Source organism: Heptranchias perlo, chromosome 3, assembly GCF_035084215.1.
Source record: "Heptranchias perlo isolate sHepPer1 chromosome 3, sHepPer1.hap1, whole genome shotgun sequence".
NCBI classification, from domain to species: Eukaryota; Metazoa; Chordata; class Chondrichthyes; order Hexanchiformes; family Hexanchidae; genus Heptranchias; species Heptranchias perlo.
The window spans coordinates 118,710,485-118,729,520 of record NC_090327.1 but is presented as its reverse complement, the minus strand read 5'-3'; the positions used below and the strand labels follow the sequence as shown (position 1 = coordinate 118,729,520).

Below are 19,036 nucleotides of genomic sequence, written 5' to 3'. Positions count from 1 at the left end.
ACTGCCAACACTACTCTGTCACATCACCCCTCGCACCCAGTCAAACCTCATCCTCATCTTACCTGCACCTACTCACCTCGCCAGTACTCATCCCACCACTACCACTCAACCCAATCCTCATACAATCTCATGGCTCTATCTCATACTCACCCTCTCATGCATCTCTTTCACGGCCAGCCTCACTCAACCTGCCACTACCTGTGCTGCAGCCACAGGGCATGCATCACATATGTGCAGTAGGCAGCGTAAGACAAACGTGTCATGAGCATGAAGGGGATGCACAAGGGTGTTTGAGGGTTTGTCATGGTTTTTACTTATATTTAATTTCTGAGCAACTCACATCACATATTATATTGTCACCACTACTGCCACGTCTTTGCGAATCTTGTCTGGTTTGTGCAATAATGCCCTTTCCTGAGGATCACAATGAAGACCCACAACTGATGCCAACCATTGTGTCACTGCAGAGTGGGTGTAGGTGTATTTGCAGGGCTCTTTTGTGCAGACGACTGAGAGACGTCGGCGATGTCCCCGGTGGCACCCTGGAAGGATGCGGAGGAGAAGTTGTTGAGGGCAGTGGTGAATTTGACAGCGACAGGTAAGAAGATGGTGCTCGGGCGAGCTGGGAGCAGCTCAGCATGAAGGAGGCTGCAGATGTCCACGACTACATGTCGAGTGACTCTGAGCCTCCGTGTGCACTGCTGCTCAGAGAGGTCCAGGAAGCTGAGCCTCAGTCTGTGGACCCTGTGGCGAGGGTAGTGCCCTCTGTGACGCATCTCTCTCTGCGGTGGCCCTCCCTCCTGCTGTACAGGTGGATGTGTCACAGCACTGTGTTGTGGAGCTCCACGTGTCAGAGGTAGACGGTGTGGCCGGCGAGGCTGGTGATGCTGTTCGCCCTCCGAGGTCATGACTGCAGCTATGGCGGCCCCCATTCGGAAGATGTACATCTGAGGGGGTCCGCAAGGTAGGTACATGTGTCTGGACACCGGGGTAAGTGTGCAAGTTGGTGAATTTTATTGTTAGGAGGAGGGTGGTGGAGGCCAAACTTTGTCCAAAGTGACAGAGTGGCCTCCTGCAATGAGTGAGGGTCTCCCTCCCCACCTGTCAAATAGACCTTTGCAGCTGCCACAGGCTGATGGCTGCAACACGTCCATTTGAACTGGGAGTGTTTCCCACAGTACGGGAAACAGTCCCAGTTGTTTGTAAAATCCCAACCCTCCTTAATCAGGTCTGTAAACGACCTGAAATACCTAAATAAATACCTTAAGTGGCACCCCGCTGGCTTTAATTGCCGGCGGGAGTCCCATATGCGTGGGCTGCGCGCACATGTCAGCGCGTCTGTGGGAAACCCAGAAGTGGGCGGGTTGGAGCCAGGCTCCCGACCCGCCCCGGGAATCCCCGATTTTCGTGGCCCCCCCGCCAGGAACGCACCCGATCGTGGGTGCTAAAATCGACCCCCTTATGTGTGAATCCAGAACAGCAAGTGGTTCAAGAAGGCCTGTTCAATTATGGAATCGTGGCAATGTTCTTATTTGAGAGCTGACAGAGGTACAATGATCACATTCCTCAAATGAGACTAAGTGCTTGGAGTTATATTATGATCTGTCTATTAATGGTCACTCAGAATGACCCAGTGTGTGTTATGCTGGAATGGCTCTTCTGACATAAGGGCCTAAATTTTAACCACATGAACGGGTGGGTTGGGGACTGGTGGGAAGGTAAAAATTGTAAAAAACTAGAACCCGACCCCAACTTGCCTCCAACTCGCTCTCAGGAGGTGGGTCAGTCACCGAAAGCTTTCAAGGAGGCTGCGGGCCTCGATTTTTACAGCTTTTTAACTTTTAACTCCTGGGGGCCGGGTTTCCTGGGCCTTCTGCTTCACGTTAAGTGGGAGGAGGCAAGAAGGCCTGAAACAGCAGGGAAGTGTCTTTATCGCACAGCTTGTGGGCCTGGAGGAGCAAGAGTGCTTCCCCCAGGCCCAACAAGCTTACCTGCAGCGATCACCCTCCCCAAGATCTCTGACTGCCCCGATGACCAACTTCCCCGATGACTCCCGCCCCCTCCCCGATGACCGACCCCCTCGATGACTCCCACCCTCCCCGATGACCAACCCCGATGACCGACCCCAATGACCCCCGGCCCTCCCAATGATCCTCGACCCCGACCCCCCCCAATGATCCCCGACCCTGCACTACCCACCCCCCATGACCGACACCCCCCCACCCCCATCCCCCCTAAGAGTTACCTGCTGGCATCCGCTTCCTGGCTCTTCTCTCGTCCCACTGACAGCCAGCCTCTCAATCTGGCTGGCCTGTCGGACGGGAAGCCAACCATAAAAAATAAAAGACATCCTTACGTCAAAGTCGTAAGGCCATCCGGGAAACACATACTTCCGGGTTTCCCATCAGGAATCCGCCCCCCCCCCCATCCTCTTCCCGGCTCTGGGTTAAATTTACCCCAAGTTATTTGTATTCTATGGACCACGAGCATCTTTCCCCTCACACATGGCTCAGCTTTGTTAACAGAAACTTGTAACGTGCCTGAAAGGAAAATGGCCCCTCGGGGGGAAACTCGTCTCGCTTGACTTTCTTCTGAAGTCTTTGGGTTGGTCCCAAATTGTTATCTGATATCTGTGAAGGGCCAGGAATCATAACACATCAGCTGATCTTTATCACCATTCCTTCCACTCATGTGAGTGCTAGAACCACAAGGAGATCGAAAACCATATTTCCATCTTTATGGTGTTACAGTTACACTGCCCATCCCTCGTCCAAAAAAATGCTCCGAATATTTTCAAATAGATCGCAGACTGTAATTATCAGAATACTTCATGGAGGTCTGAGTTTTGTTTCTGACACATCAGCCCAATCATAACTCACTTATAACTCTGTCACTCACAAGTTATATGTTGTGTGGCCTGGCTGTGGTTATAAAGACTACCAAACAGACCTCCATGAAGTCCCCTTTGGAATTATCTAGTGTGCCAGTCCTGCTAAACGGTGGATAGGAAGGTGCAATAAATAATAAATAATTATAAGTTACATTTTTAACTTATAGCCGCTGTTTATATACATCTTTGCACGTTTTGATTTGGAGATCTTAATGACGCCCTGGTGTGAATGTTTGAGCTCGTCTTGACTTGTTTGAGCTTTGTGTGAAAAGTTTTCTTATGCTCTGTTGATTTGGGAATAGGAACATAGGAACAAGAGTAGGCCATTCAGCCCTTCAAACCTGTTCCACCATTCAATTAGATCATGGCTGATCTGTCTCTTAACTCCATCTACCCACCTTTGCTCCATATCTCTTGATACTTTTACCCTAACAAAAATCTATCGATCTTAGTCTTGAAAATTTTAATTGACCCCCAGCATCCACAACCTTTTGGGGAACAGAATTCCAGATTTACCATTTGTGTGAAGAAGTGCTTCCTGACATCACCCCTGTTTGGCCTAGCTCTAATTTTAAGATTATTCCCCTTGTTCTGGACTCCCTCACTGGAAGAAATAGTTTCTCTCTAGCGACCCTATTAAATCCCTTTATCATTTTAAACACCTCAATTAGATCACACCCTCAAACTTTTAAACCCAATCCCTTTGCTCCTCCACAGCTCCTAATATTGCAATCAGGAAAATATTCTGATTTGTCTTTCTTAGATCCAAGGCTAGGAAAACAATATGCAAATTCTTCTGCGATGATCAAAAATCCCTCCTTTCAAGTACACTCCAATCAAAAGCCTAAAAATAATTCTATTTGCATCATTTGGCAAAACAGTTCCCTCTGGTCAGTGCAGGACAGTACGAAGAACAAATATCGAGGACAGAAATGAATCCATCATTGCTGTGACTTCAGGTTTTACAGCAATGGAGAACAAGCCAGTGAAACACGGTGATGTACCTTCATAGACATCACCAAGCATTTGTCAGAAGCTGCGCTTTATTAATAATAGAGTTAGTCATAGAGTCATAGAGTTATACAGCACGGATAGAGGTCCTTCGGCCCATCGTGTCCGCGCCGGCCATCAAGCCCTGTCTACTCTAATCCCATATTCCAGCATTTGGTCCGTAGCCTTGTATGCTATGGCATTTCAAGTGCTCATCCAAATGCTTCTTGAATGTTGTGAGGGTTCCTGCCTCCACAACCCTTTCAGGCAGTGAGTTCCAGACTCCAACCACCCTCTGGGTGAAAAAGTTCTTTCTCAAATCCCCTCTAAACCTCCCGCCTTTTACCTTGAATCTATGTCCCCTTGTTATAGAACCCTCAACGAAGGGAAAAAGCTCCTTAGTATCCATCCTATCTGTGCCCCTCATAATTTTGTACACCTCAATCATGTCCCCCCTCAGCCTCCTCTGCTGCAAGGAAAACAAACACAATCTTCCCAGTCTCTCTTCATAGCTGAAGCGCTCCAGCCCTGGTAACATCCTGGTGAATCTCCTCTGCACCCTCTCCAAAGCGATCACATCCTTCCTGTAGTGTGGCGACCAGAACTGCACACAGTACTCCAGCTGTGGCCTAACCAGTGTTTTATACAGCTCCATCATAACCTCCTTGCTCTTATATTCTATGCCTCGGCTAATAAAGGCAAGTATCCCATATGCCTTCTTTACCACCTTATCTACCTGTTCCGCCGCCTTCAGGGATCTGTGAACTTGCACATCAAGATCCCTCTGACCCTCTGTCTTGCCTAGGGTCCTCCCATTCATTGTGTATTCCCTTGCCTTGTTAGTCCCTCCAAAGTGCATCACCTCGCACTTTTCCGGGTTAAATTCCATTTGCCACTGTTCCGCCCATCTGACCAACCCATCTATATCGTCCTGCAGACTGAGGCTATCCTCCTCGCTATTTACCACCCTACCAATTTTTGTATCATCAGCGAACTTACTGATCATACCTTTTACATTCATATCCAAGTCATTAATGAAGACCACAAACAGCAAGGGACCCAGCACCGATCCCTGTGGTACCTCACTGGCCACAGGCTTCCAGTCACAAAAACAACCTTCGACCATCACCCTCTGCCTTCTGCCACTAAGCCAGTTTTGTATCCAAAGTGCCAAGGCACCCTGGATTCCATGGGCTCGTACCTTCTTGACCAGTCTCCTGTGGGGGACTTTATCGAAGGCCTTACTGAAATCCATGTATACCACATCCACTGCGTTACCCTCATCCACACGCCTAGTCACCCCCTCAAAAAATTCAATCAAATTAGTCAGACATGATCTTCCCTTGACAAAGCCATGTTGACTATCCCTGATTAATCCTTGTTTCTCCAAGTGGAGACTAATTTTGTCCTTCAGAATTTTTTCCAATAATTTTCCTACCACTGATGTTAGGCTCACTGGCCTGTAGTTTCCCGGTTTTTCCCTACTCCCCTTCTTGAATAATGGTACTACATTAGCGGTTCTCCAGTCCTCTGGCACATCCCCTGTGGCCAGAGAGGTTCTGAATATATGTGTTAGAGCCCCCGCAATCTCCTCCTTTGCCTCACACAGTAGCCTGGGATACATTTCGTCCGGGCCTGGGGATTTATCCATTTTTAGGCCTGCTAAAACCGCCAATACCTCCTCCCGCTCGATGTTAATATGTTCGAGTATATCACAGTCCCCCTGCCGTATTTCTATGTCTACATCGTCCTTCTCCATAGTGAAAACAGATGCAAAAAATTCATTTAGAACCCCTCCTACATCTGCCAGCTCCACACACAGATTGCCATTTTTGTCCCTAATGGGCCCTATTTTTTCCCTAGTCATCCTCTTACCCTTAATATACTTATAAAACATCTTAGGATTTTCCTTTATTTTGCTCGCCAGTGTTATTTCATGGCCCCTCCTTGATCTCCTAATTTCTTTTTTAAGTATCCCCCTGCACTTTTTGTACTCCTCTAGGGCTTCCTCCGTCTTTAGCCTTTTGTATCTGCCAAAAGCCCTCCTTTTTTTCCTAATCCATTCTCGTATATCCCCTGACATCCAAGGTTCCCTGGAGTTCTTGGAACCACCCTTGACCTTTACGGGAACATGTTGCCATTGTATGGTCTCAATCTCCCTTCTGAAAGACTCCCATTGCTCCGATGCGGATTTTCCTACAAGCAGCTGATCCCAGTCCATTTTGGCCAGATCCTGCCTTATCCTATTAAAATCGGCCTTCCCCCAATTTAGAACCTTTATTTCCGGCCCCTCCCTATCCTTTTCCATGACCACCTTAAATCTCACCGAATTATGGTCACTGTCACCAAAGTGCTCACCTACTAGCACTTCTTCCACTTGGCCGGCCACATTCCCTAGAATTAGGTCCAGTACCGCCCCCTCTCTTGTCGGACTTTCTACATGCTGGCTCAAAAAGCTCTCCTGGATGCACGTTAAGAATTTTGTACCCTCTAAGCCTTTTACACTCTGAGTATCCCAGTTAATATTGGGGAAGTTGAAATCCCCCACTATGATTACCCTATTATTTGCACAATTTTCTGAGATTTGCCTACATATCTGTTCCTCTATCTCCCCCTGACTGTTTGGGGGCCTATAGTACACTCCCATCAAAGTGCTTGCCCCCTTTTTGTTTTTAAGCTCCACCCATATGGCCTCATTAGAGGAACCTGCTAATATATCATCCCTCCTTATGGCACTAATTGATTCTTTAATTAATATTGCGACCCCCCCTCCTCTTATACCTCCCCCTCTGTCTCGCCTGAAGATTCTGTACCCCGGAATATTGAGCTGCCAGTCTTGCCCCTCCCTCAACCAAGTCTCTGTGACAGCAACAATATCATACTCCCATGTGTTTATCAACACCTTCAGTTCATCCACCTTATTCGCAAGACTCCTTGCATTAAAATAGATGCCATCCAGCCTTGCCCTCACATATTTGCCCTGTCTTCCAAGCTGACTTGTTTTTTTCTCTATATTTGGCTGCACATCACCCCCTATTGTAGCTCCACGCTGTATCCCATCCCCCTGCCAAGTTAGTTTAAACCCCCTCCAACAGTGCTAGCAAACCTCCCCGCAAGGATATTTGTCCCGCTCTGGTTCAGGTGCAACCCGTCCGACTTGTACAAGTCCCACCTTCCCCAGAAGCAGGCCCAGTGATCCAGGAAACTGAAACCCTCCCTCCTGCACCAACTCTTTAGCCATGCATTCATCTGTTCTATCCTCCTATTTCTATACTCACTAGCCCGTGGCACTGGGAGTAATCCAGAGATTACAACCTTTGAGGTCCTGCTCTTTAATCTGCTACCTAGCTCCCTAAATTCTTGATGCAAGACCTCATCTCCCTTCCTACCTATGTCGTTGGTCCCAATGTGGACCACGACCTCTGCCTGCTCACCCTCCCCCTTGAGAATGCCCTGTAGCTGCTCAGTGACATCCATGACCCTGGCACCAGGGAGGCAACAAACCATCCTGGAGTCACGTTTACAGCCACAGAAACGCCTGTCTGTTCCCCTTACGATAGAATCCCCTACCACTATAGCTCTTCCACTCTTTTTCCTCCCAGCCTGTGCAGCAGAGCTACCCCTGGTGCCAGGAAGTTGGCTGCTGCTGCCTTCCCCTGATAAGTCATCCCCCTCAACAATATCCAAAGCGGTATATTTGTTTGAGAGGGGGATGGCCACAGGGGACCCCTGCACTGCCTGCCTGCTCCTCTTACTCTGCCTGGTGGTCACCCAATTACTTCCTGCCTGTACAACCTTTACCTGCGGTGTGACCATCTCACTAAACCTGCTATCCACGTAATAACCCATCTCATCTTAAAACTGTGCTACACAACAAACAGCCCGATGTGGTTTTACAGTCCACTGTTTCTTAAACACTTTTGAGGGTAAATTTGCCAATCTCCGTATTCCCAGGTCGGAGAGAGGGATTTTCTAATCCATTGCAGTACGGATTTGCACTGGGATTGTGGTTTTGGTTAAGTTTCCCTACGGTTTCAGGGGGCATGTTTTCATACAACAACAATAACTTGCATTTATACAGTAGTAAAACGCCTCAAGGCGCGCTATCAGTCAAAAATTGACACCGAGCCAACGAAGGAGACATTGAGCCAGATGACCAGACGTCAAAGAGATAGGTTTTAAGTGTCTTTAAGGAGGAGAGAGAGGTAGAGAGGCAAAGTAGTTTAGGGAGAGGATTCCAGAGCTTAGGGCCTAGACGGCTGAAGGCAAGGCCACCAATGGTGGGGCGAATGAAGTAATCGGAAGCTGGAACCCTGGCTGATTATACCCTCCCTAACCCAAGAGTGCTGAGGCCAACTTTATTGTTGGCTCAGTACAGATCAGAGATTGAAGCTGAGGCCTCCCGGGTCTGGATGGCGAAGAGTCCAACGCTAAATAAAATCACGTAGTACACAGTCATTTCTTCAACACATTCTGTGGACAATGTAGAAGCTCAGTCCTTAATTGGTAACATGAAACATGCAGGTTATTTGCAAATTACCGTGGATTTAACTTCCCTTGCTATTGCGTGTACAACTTCTTTAAAGTTACAAAATAAAACTTTGTAAATTGACCACCCATCTCCAAATCTAAACATCGACCTCAGTCAAACGCTTGTACTACACATTACAATCAAACAACATCATCTGGCTCTAGCAAGACTATGCACTTATTTAAACAAAGCTAAACTAAAAATACAAAGCAAATACGACGAAAGGAGTGAAATAATATAACTATACGCTTGAATAAAATGCATTTCTCAACAAAACAAAATATGGTGCAATTACTTTTGCTTTGGCTTTTCCATGCCTCAAAAAAACACAAGCATTGTTGGCATCAAACTTGCAAAAATAACCACCACAGTAAGCAATTATTAATTCCAAAAATATTTTTATAGAATCATACAGCACAGAAAGAGGTCATTCGGCCCATCGTGCCTGTGCCAGCTTTTTGAAAGAGCTATCCAATTAGACCCGCTCCCCTCTCTTTCCTCATAGCCCTGCAAATATTTCCATTGTAAATAGATATATTTATTTGTATATTATATTATACTATGTTATATATTACATATATATTGGTTATTCCCTCCCAGAGAATTACTGCTTCTCTTTCTGTCCAATTCATTGTAATCAATTATTCACTCTGTCTTTGAAGGATGAAAGAAGAAGGGAATATTCCTTGGTCTCTCCTTTCATTTCATTAAATCAAGTTGATTTGTCTGGAGGTGAGAGCCTTAGCAATATGCTAAGTTGTTTCAGGCACTTCAAAAGACCAAATATCACTTTAACCAATTCCACCTTCCCCCTTTTTAAAAATAAAACCACCAAAGAATCTAGTTCAAAAGACCTTGTGAATAATCTGATCAGATTTATAGATCTACTTAAGTTGAAGCAAATAAATAGTTTGATATTAAGTCTACTGCATGTCGCACAGCGGGGGGAAGCTCTGGAAACTCCTATTATTTTGGAAGATTAATTAAAAACAGCACAACGTGTTTATGAAATGTGTAGCACAGCCAGTTCCTTTTGATTTGTCATTTTATGGATTACAAATGATATTCAAGCTGTAAAAATAATGGACAAATTATGCGCAATATGTTATTATTAGATCTGACACAAGTGTGTTCCTTTTTGATGCCACACAGGGTGTACAATTTTTCAATTCCAACCCACACAATGACGCTCTCAGCTTTTTAACTTGTACAGTTTTCATCTGTGATACCTCCTTTTTGTGTTCTAAATAGTTGTTCTTGTTTCCAATGAGCTCTTCCCTACCTAATGCAATGTTCAGGCCAGCTCAAATTATAACTACCATTGCCTCATGTAGGAATTGCTAGACCAAAAAAGACCAAGGTCCATTTAGTTCACCCTGTACAATCCCGGTAGTTGCATGATACAATGATAATGGAGTTATTGACTAATTATAACAATCAATCTCTATCAATTAGCCTACAACAGACACAGACATGAGGTGAGGAAAATCCCCAGTGATGGAGAACTTTGGGAACCAAAGGTCCCAAGTCACCTGTTCCTCCCGATCATGTTACAGTTACCACATGTCGTGTCTAAAATTACTCATATACTGTATCCCCAAAATATTGTTTTCTGAAAGAAATCGATCTATCACCTTTTAGATCTCCTAAGAGGATGAATATAGAAAAGTTAAAGGGCACAGTACTGGAGAAATTTTGGAAAGATCTGTTCCCAGCAACCAGAGCTGCGACAGAGCTAACGTTATAACGCTGTAGCCACTTAGTAAGTCCCCGTACTGGAAACAAAGCCTTACATAATCGGCTTTTACGAGGTGATCTCCGCCCCAGCAAGAAACAGGTCCCTCTTTCTCGAAGGAATTCAGCGAATCAGCGTCCACCACACGGGCTGGCAGCCTGTTCCAGAGGTCCACGATTCTCTGGGAAAAGAGGATCCACCTAACCTGGTCCTCCCTAACCTATACAGTTGAAATAATTGGTCGACATAAACACAATCAAGTCCTTTGATTATTTTATAAACCTCAAGGGTTTACTGAGGGACTGCTGCACTGTCAGAGTCGATGTCTTTCGGATGAGACGTTAAACCAAGGCCCTGTCTGCCCTCTCAAGTGGATTTCGAAGAAGAGTAGGGGAGTTCTCCCCGGTGTCCTGGCCAACATTTATCCCTCAACCAATATCATTAAAAACAGATTATCTGGTCATTATCACATTGCTGATTGTGGGATCTTGCTGTGCGAAAATTGGCTGCACGCTTCCTACATTACAACAGTGACTACACTTCAAAAGTACTTCATTGGCTGTAAAGTGCTTTGGGATGTCCTGAGGCTGTGAAAGGCACTGTAGAAATGCAAGTTCTTTCTTTCTCAAAGGAGTGTGTTTAGTGTAAACTGGAGCAGATTGGAAGTCGGAAGCACACTGGCTTTCAAAAAGGCATCAGTGGTGGTTAAGGGTTTCCGAGTAGACTGTCTTCTTCTTCTCTTCCTTGCCGAGCAGTACTTGAGACAACCCATTTCTTTCACTGCTTTTACTCCCAGTTGTTTCTGTAATAAAGTCCCTTTTTCACGTAGACACATCATAACCCCCGACCAGGAGAACCAGCTGGGTGGGATGGGGGAGGGAGGAGGTCACCACTCCGCTCCCATCAGTTGCACTTACCCCGCGGGATGTCAACCCAGTATTCAGAGGCCGGAGTTCTGGGAGGTTTGCTCATATCCCAAAACCAAATGAGAAGCAGGCTGAAATATCGGAGTCTGACTTTAACTTCATCTACCCCAAAAAATCACAAGGGAAACCTTCTGTCTCTTTTCTGATTTGCTGCAAAAACAAAATTCAGGAAATCTGGAATAAACGTAGCAGGAGAGGCTCACTCAACACAGGCAGATTCACGAATACGAGATATCGACTTGTCTTTTATTATTGGAACAAATAAGTTATTGATTAGCAAGATATTTCCTCTTCCCGACCACTCTATATCTGCACTGGCAGTGCTGATGGGTGCCCAATGGTGACACTGGGTGCTCGATACTGACACTGGGTACTCGATATTGATAGTGGATTCTCGATACAGACTCAATGAGAGATCATCCACTTTGGTCCTAGGAAAGATAGATCAAATAATTTTCTAAATGGTGAGAAGCTAGGAACTAGAATCATAGAACCATACAGCACAGAAGGAGGCCATTCAGCCCATCATGCCTGTGCTGGCTCTTTGAAAGAGCTATCCAATTTGTCCCACTCCCCCTGCTCATTTCCCATAGCCCTGAAAACCCTTCCTTCTCAAGTATTTATCCAATTCCCTTTTGAAAGTTATTATTGAATCTGCTTCTACCATCCTTTCAGGCAGTGCATTCCAGATCATCATAACTCGCTGCGTAAAAAAATTTCTCCTCATCTCTCCTCTGCTTCTTTTGCTAATTATCTTAAATCTGTGTCCTTTGATTACCAACCCTCCTGTCAGTGGGAACAGTTTCTCCTTATTTACTTTATCAAAACCCTTTATAATTTTGACCATCTTTATAAAATCTCCCCTTAACCTTCTCTGTTCTCAATCCCAGCTTCTCCAGTCTCTCCACATAACTGAAGTCCCTCATCCTTGGTACCATTCTAGTAAATCCCCTCTGCACCCTCTCCAAGGCTTTGACATCTTTCCTAAAGTGTGGTTCCCAGAATTGGACACAATACTCCAGCTGAGGCCTAACCAGTGATTTATAAAGGTTTAGTATAACTTCCTTGCTTTTGTATTCTATGCCTCTATTTATAAAGCCATTTTAACAGCCTTCTCAACTTGTCCTGCCACCTTCAACGATTTGTGTATCTGAACCCTCAAGTCTCTCTGTTCCTGCACCCCTTTGAAATTGTACCATTTATTTTATATTGCTTCTTTACATTTTTCTTTACAAAATGCATCACTTCACAATTCTCTGCATTAAATTTCATCGGCCATGTGTCTGCCCATTTCACCAGTCTGTCTATGTCCTCCTGAAGTCTGTTATTATCCTCCTCACTGTTTACTACATTTCCGAGTGTCCTGTCACCTGCAAAGAGATAGGTTATAAAGAGCGTCTTAAAGGAGGAGAGAGAGGTGGAGAGGCGGAGAGGTTTAGCGAAGGAATTCCAGAGATTAGGGCCTAGGCAGCTGAAGGCACAGCTGCCAACGGTGGGGCAAAGAAAATTGGCTTCCTTATCTCTCCTTGTAGCTTTACTGAGGCTAACCCAGCAGTTAGTCTTCAACAATCTGAAGCAATCATAATATCCATGAAAGCTTTCGAACTTGGTCAAGCTTCCCAGCATGCCTCCTGATTTCGGTCAAGTTTAACAGTCTTGTGTTCAATCCTTTGTTGTTAAGATTTTTAACCAAATTCTGATCTTATAGCAAGTAATCCAGAGGTTCCAGCCCATCCTTTTAGTTTTCTTTAAAAACTGGTAATAAAAGTCCATGTTGAAAAGTCCAAATCCTTCATTCCCTGCTCAAGTGAATTTGAGAGATCAGAGAACTCTCATTAAATGTGATCATTCTTTGTCCGGGTCATTAATATACATCAAAAAGAACAGTGGCCCCAACACCGACCCCTGGGGAACACCACTGTATACTTCCCTCCGGTCTGAAAAACAACCATTCACCACTGCTCTCTGCTTTCTGTCCCTTAGCCAATTTCATATCCACACTGCCACTGCCCCTTTAATCCCATGGACTTCAATTTTGCCAATAAATCTATTATGTGGCACTTTATCAAATGCCTTTTGAAAGTCCACATACACAACATCAACTACACTACCCTCATCAATCCTCTCCGTTATCTCATCGAAGAACTCAATCAGGTTAGTCAAACACAGTTTTCCTTTAATAATTCTCTTTAATAACCCATGTTTTTGCAATTGACAATTAATGTTGTCCCGCATTACGGTCACTAGAAGTTTCCCCACCACCGATGTCAGGCTGATTGGCCTGTAGTTGCCAGGTTTATCCCTTTTCCCTTTTTTGAACAGGGATGTAACATTTGCAATCCTCCAGTCCTCTGGCATCACTCCCACGTCCAAGGAGGATTGGAAAATTGTGGCCAAAGCCCCCGCAATTTCCACCCTTCTCTCAGTAATCTGGGATGCATCCCATCCGGACTGGGTGACTTTTCTACTTTGAGCGTTGCCAACCTTGTTAGTACCTTCTCTTTATCTATTTTTATCCTATCCAATTTCTCTACATCCTCCTCCTTTACATTGGCAGCATCCCCTTCTTTTGTGAAGACAGATGCGAAGTCCTCATCTAGTACCTCAGAGTATGGTTTTTTAACTCTCTTTTTGCTGCTTTAGGGGTAAGGATCAACTGAGGCTGAAAACTTTTCTAAATAATTGGTTTTATTGACATTAAAACACAGCAGTTTTACAGATAGAGATGCTTACAACCTTAGTCTGTAGTACAACTCGAAACTCAAAGTGATTCATTCTTTTGCTTTGGGAAACTGAGGGGTTAATTCTTTGTTGATGCCTTCTTTGATCTACTTCTGGTCTGTCTCCTTGAACTCACTAAAATGGCTGTTTTTATATCACTCATAGCTTTTGTTTTTTTTTCCTTTCTCTCTCTATCTCACGGTTCAAAAAGGCAGCTGCCTTTGTCAGCAACAACTTGCATTTATACAGCGCCTTTAACATAGTAAAATGTTCCAAGACGCTTCACAGGAGCGATTATCAAACAAAATTTGACACCGAGTCACATAAGGAGATATTAGGACAGGTGGCCAAAAGCTTGGTCAAAGAGATAGGTTATAAAGAGCGTCTTAAAGGAGGAGAGAGAGGTGGAGAGGCGGAGAGGTTTAGCGAAGGAATTTCAGAGATTAGGGCCTAGGCAGCTGAAGGCACAGCTGCCAACGGTGGGGCAAAGAAAATTGGCTTCCTTATCTCTCCTTGTAGCTTTACTGAGGCTAACCCAGCAGTTAGTCTTCAACAATCTGAAGCAATCATAATATCCATGAAAGCTTTCGAACTTGGTCAAGCTTCCCAGCATGCCTCCTGATTTCGGTCAAGTTTAACAGTCTTGTGTTCAATCCTTTGTTGTTAAGATTTTTAACCAAATTCTGATCTTATAGCAAGTAATCCAGAGGTTCCAGCCCATCCTTTTAGTTTTCTTTAAAAACTGGTAATAAAAGTCCATGTTGAAAAGTCCAAATCCTTCATTCCCTGCTCAAGTGAGTTTGAGAGATCAGAGAACTCTCATTAAATGTGATCATTCTTTGAATCTGAATTGCACTCACCACAGATAAGGTTAAGCGTTGTTGTTACAAGAAGCTTAAGGCACTTTGACATCTACGCAAAAGTTCTTTCGAATACTACAAATGAGAATAAAAAAAAGTGTTACAATCATAACAACCTGTACAATAACAAAGAGCATAGACATGATTCTCACCCATGGATGCTGTCCCACATTATAGACACCATCCCACCATTCACAATTCCCCAAGGGTAGATGTCCTCACTTCAATGTCTGCATTACATTATTTCATATGCACTGTCAGTCTTTCATTATTAGGGTTTTTAAACTACAGAATTAATCCAAGAAAATGGTTTCCCTTATTACTTCTCAATCTTAATCTCCAATCGTCCCCCACCCTCATTTGTGGGCTCCTGGGGGGTCTTGTCTAAGATCCACACTTCATCTTGTTAGCATCACATACCTATCGCAAGCCATTTTCTCCACTAGTCTAAGTTTCCATTTGGTTAATGTTACACAACATGATACAAATAAAATCATAATACATTATACAGAAAACTACAGAAACTAGGCTCCCCCCAAATACTACCATATTATCAAGAAATCATCCTTTGGACTTAAAAGATTCTACCGCACTCCTTTTTAACATTATCCATCTTCTGACTAATTCTGGCTGAATATTATTTCTCCTTCACCCTCAGTTGTCCCAATTTTCTTTTTAACTCAAAGGAACCTAACCCTGAATTTTGGAATTACAAATTCTATGTCCTGCTTTACTTTAATTTCAATCCCTCTGATATGTACCAGTGTGTTTAACTCCATGCTGATTGTTTCATCAACTAGTCAGTTTCTCTATGGAGCATGTGCCAGTGCCTTGATCAAACCATTTCATGTCGCGGTGTTGTCAACATGACTGAGCATGTCTGAGGCCCGTTCTTCAGTGCATCATCATCATGCACTCCACATACTAGTTGCCTCACACGCAACATATCATATTTGCACACGCACCGGTATCCCAAAATCATGTCAAATGTGACGTCAAATACAAGCCTGCACTTTCAGGCTATCTTATCAAAAGATCAGGGGGTGTCTGGAGGTCTTTGCTTATCTCCCCTGCATGGTCCCGATGTCTCAGGTAGTGGCTAGGCTATCAAAAGCAGTTTTCTCATTGTTCAGTATAGGCAAGGACACAAATGTCTCCAAGAGAAATCTATCAATTAAATATTCTTAACTACACTTTCCTGACTTTCACTAGATTGTGCATTGATGCCAGATTGATATCTTTTGGTGAATGGTTCCCAGGTGATTTATATTACTCACACATCTTTCCCTAACCCCTTCTGTTCGGGTTCCTGAAATTCACCCATAATCACCTAGGGCAATGACGTTAGACCCCATTTGGTGTAATTTTCCTCTTTATACCCCATACCCACAGTCACTTCCTCATGTCCAATTTACACAATCCATTATATCACCATTTCATCTCATTCATGAGCCCTGGAGGAACCTTACTGTCCAATAAACTAAAAATCATTACCCCTTAAAACATAGATTTAAAATTCCCAGTTTGGTCCAATTTATCAATACATTTACTTAGTTTATTAAACGCTCCTTCTTATTTGTAATATCACATCTATTTTAATCAGCTCCCCCCCCCCTCCCCTGGGCAATTTGTGTCAGAAGCTGAGAAAGGAAACTGAATGGGTTAAAGCTAGGCCTATGAGAAGCTAAGCCTTACTCCATCTTATCACCATGCTGGGACAGTTGATGATATTCTTTTTATGTCTGCAAATCTGGTCTTAAATTCTTACCACTGGATTCCCTCCTTGCACCAACACCTTTCCATCGAAGGCTGCTCCGTATCTCTGTGGAGCCACCTTCATGTAAAAAAGGTATCGCGCCATCGCCATTGACACGGTCCCGAAAACCACGGTCACCTGTAAATAAAGAACAGAAATCCATTGTGGCTCTTCTGGAGAGCCCCAAAATGGGTCAATTGTACAGCATGCATTTGTATATCCTCTCAAATCAAGTCCTGACGCTAAAAAAAATTAACAATGTCTGATTTCTTTTCATTCAGCATTGCAACTCCGCAAAAGTTGTTGCTTAGTGAACCTAGTCTGATACTAGGAAAAGCATTAAAAATCACGCTGCCTGCGGATGATTCTATGGGATATGGGCCAAGTGCAGGCAATTGGGACTAGCTTAGTGGTATAAACTGGGCGACATGGACATGTTGGGCCGAAGGGCCTGTTTCCATGTTGTAAACTTCTATGATTCTAAGAGGTTAACTTCTCTGCAGCAGTGTCTGTGAAAAGAAGGGGCGGAGCCAGCTGCAGCTTGCAGGCTCACACAGATTTCAAGTAAATTTAAAGAAATTTTGCCGAATTGAAGAGAATACAATCGATTTAGATTTCAAATCTCACATACATAAAATATGACAAAGTCCTGTAACGGAGTAATTCTCCAAACTCCCTTCTACTTTCTCCCCCCAAGACTTTGTACATTTAACAGTGGTATAGTGTATCTTGTGGATTTATAAAACTTGCTGCAATCCCCACAAGGGGAAACATCCCCTCAGCATCTACCCCTTCTAATGCCCTCAGGGTCTTATATGTTTCAATATGATAAGCGACAATAGCACAGGCACACTGTATACAGAATTTTATTCCTTTATCTCATTTAAAAAGTCGTTTTCCCTGGCCTTGTCACACAAGCATTCACAAGGATACACCTACAAATGTTTCAGATCAAACCCCATGTTAAATCATTTATCTCCGTTTTTGTAGTTGGGAGGTGCTCAATACTTCTATTTTATTAACTCTTTGGTAGTCAGTACAGACTAATCACAAAATGTCTCCTGTTGTTGCCATGGAGATGGCAGAAGACCCTCCAGAACTTTCCTGGACTCTGGTCCCTTTTTGACCACAGTCAATTACTGAACATCACATGCTCAGTTTTGAGACAGTCCCTTCCTGCAGAAACTATGAGTGCTCCGACTGCTTCCATCTCTACCTGTTTCAGCATCAATTTCTCATTTGTTTTAACTTTAAGTGAAACTACTAATAGCCAAACCACCTTTGTCTGCCTATCCTTGAGTTTCTTTTCCTGTTTCAGCTCGCCGAGCCAAATCTTCCATCTAAGTGCTGCTTTAAGTCCCCAAATTGTTCGTTCCCTCTTGGGAGTTTGGCAGACTCCACTTTTATTAGTTCCCTGAGCTTATCCTGTTTCTGGCACTCTGAACCTTACAAGTTCCCTGAGCTTATCTACTGTTCCTCAGTTTCCAAAACCGCTAAAAGCTCCCCGAGATTTACTTAACCTCTTGCTTTAGTTGCACTCGCTAACTGGGCTCTAACGTCACTCAGTCCAAATAAACTCATGGCTGATCTTAATCATCCCTGTTCGGGCACCATAATTCGGTTGGGTTTTTAAACTCTATCTTTATTGCTTTAGGGTACCGAAAGGTAAAAATCAACCAAATCACCAACCTCTGCCCGTTCCATTACTCTGCACTCTTTTAAATTTACTCATGGGGCCTCTCCCGCGATACTTGATGCTGGGTAGTCAATAATACAGTTCAGTTCTGCTTGATGCAGTTAACCCTTTTGGCTTGTATTCCCTTGAGTACAGGAGATTGAGGGGTGATCTGATCGAGGTGTTTAAAACGTTAAAAGGATTCGAAAGGGTAGATATTGAGAAACTATTTCCTCTGATGGGGGAGATCTAGAAATAGGGGGCATAACCTTAAAACTAGAGCTAGGCCGTTCAGGAGTGAAATCAGGAAGCACTTCTTCACACAAAGGGGCAGTGAAAATCGGGAATTCTCTCCCCCAAAATGCTGTGGATGCTGGGAGTCAATTGGAGCTTTCAAGACTGTGATTGATAGATTTTTGACAGATTTGATAGGTAAGGGTATCGAGGGATATGGAGCAAAGGCAGGTAAATGGAGTTGAGGTACAGATCAGCCATGATCTAATTGAATGGGGAAACAGGCTCGAGGGGCTGAATGGCCTCCTCCTGTCCCTGATGTTCCTAATAGTTTCCACATCCACTCTATTGCAGACTGACCCACCCTGCTGCATCTGCTCGCAGTGGCCGAGTCCTAAATAGGCCGTCCTGGGGTGGAGTTTCTACCCCCGTGATGTTGTCCATGGATTTGACGTGGAGTTCAATGACCCTGTCGAGGAGAGCCGTGTCATAAAACCCCGCAATGGTTTCCATCATGGCCACAAATGGCACTTTCTTGCATAGCCCACTGTGTCGAGTTGACCAAGATGGACGGCTGTACGTATTGTACATCATTCATCAGAGTCCCGGGTCCAATGGCGGACACACTGGCAGGTTGGGAGCCTTGTTTACCTGAAAGGTGCTCACGTCTCCTCCCTGGCATCTCCCATGCTGGGCTCTATCGTGGGGTCTAATCTAG

General features: G+C 44.3%; 1 protein-coding gene across 10 annotated transcripts in view; it reads right to left on the bottom strand.

The window, feature by feature from the left end:
- LOC137307128 (angiopoietin-1-like) overlaps positions 1 to 19,036 on the bottom strand; it is a 226,557-nt gene that overhangs the window by 139,789 nt on the left and 67,732 nt on the right. The gene's annotated exons all lie outside the window — the stretch shown is intronic.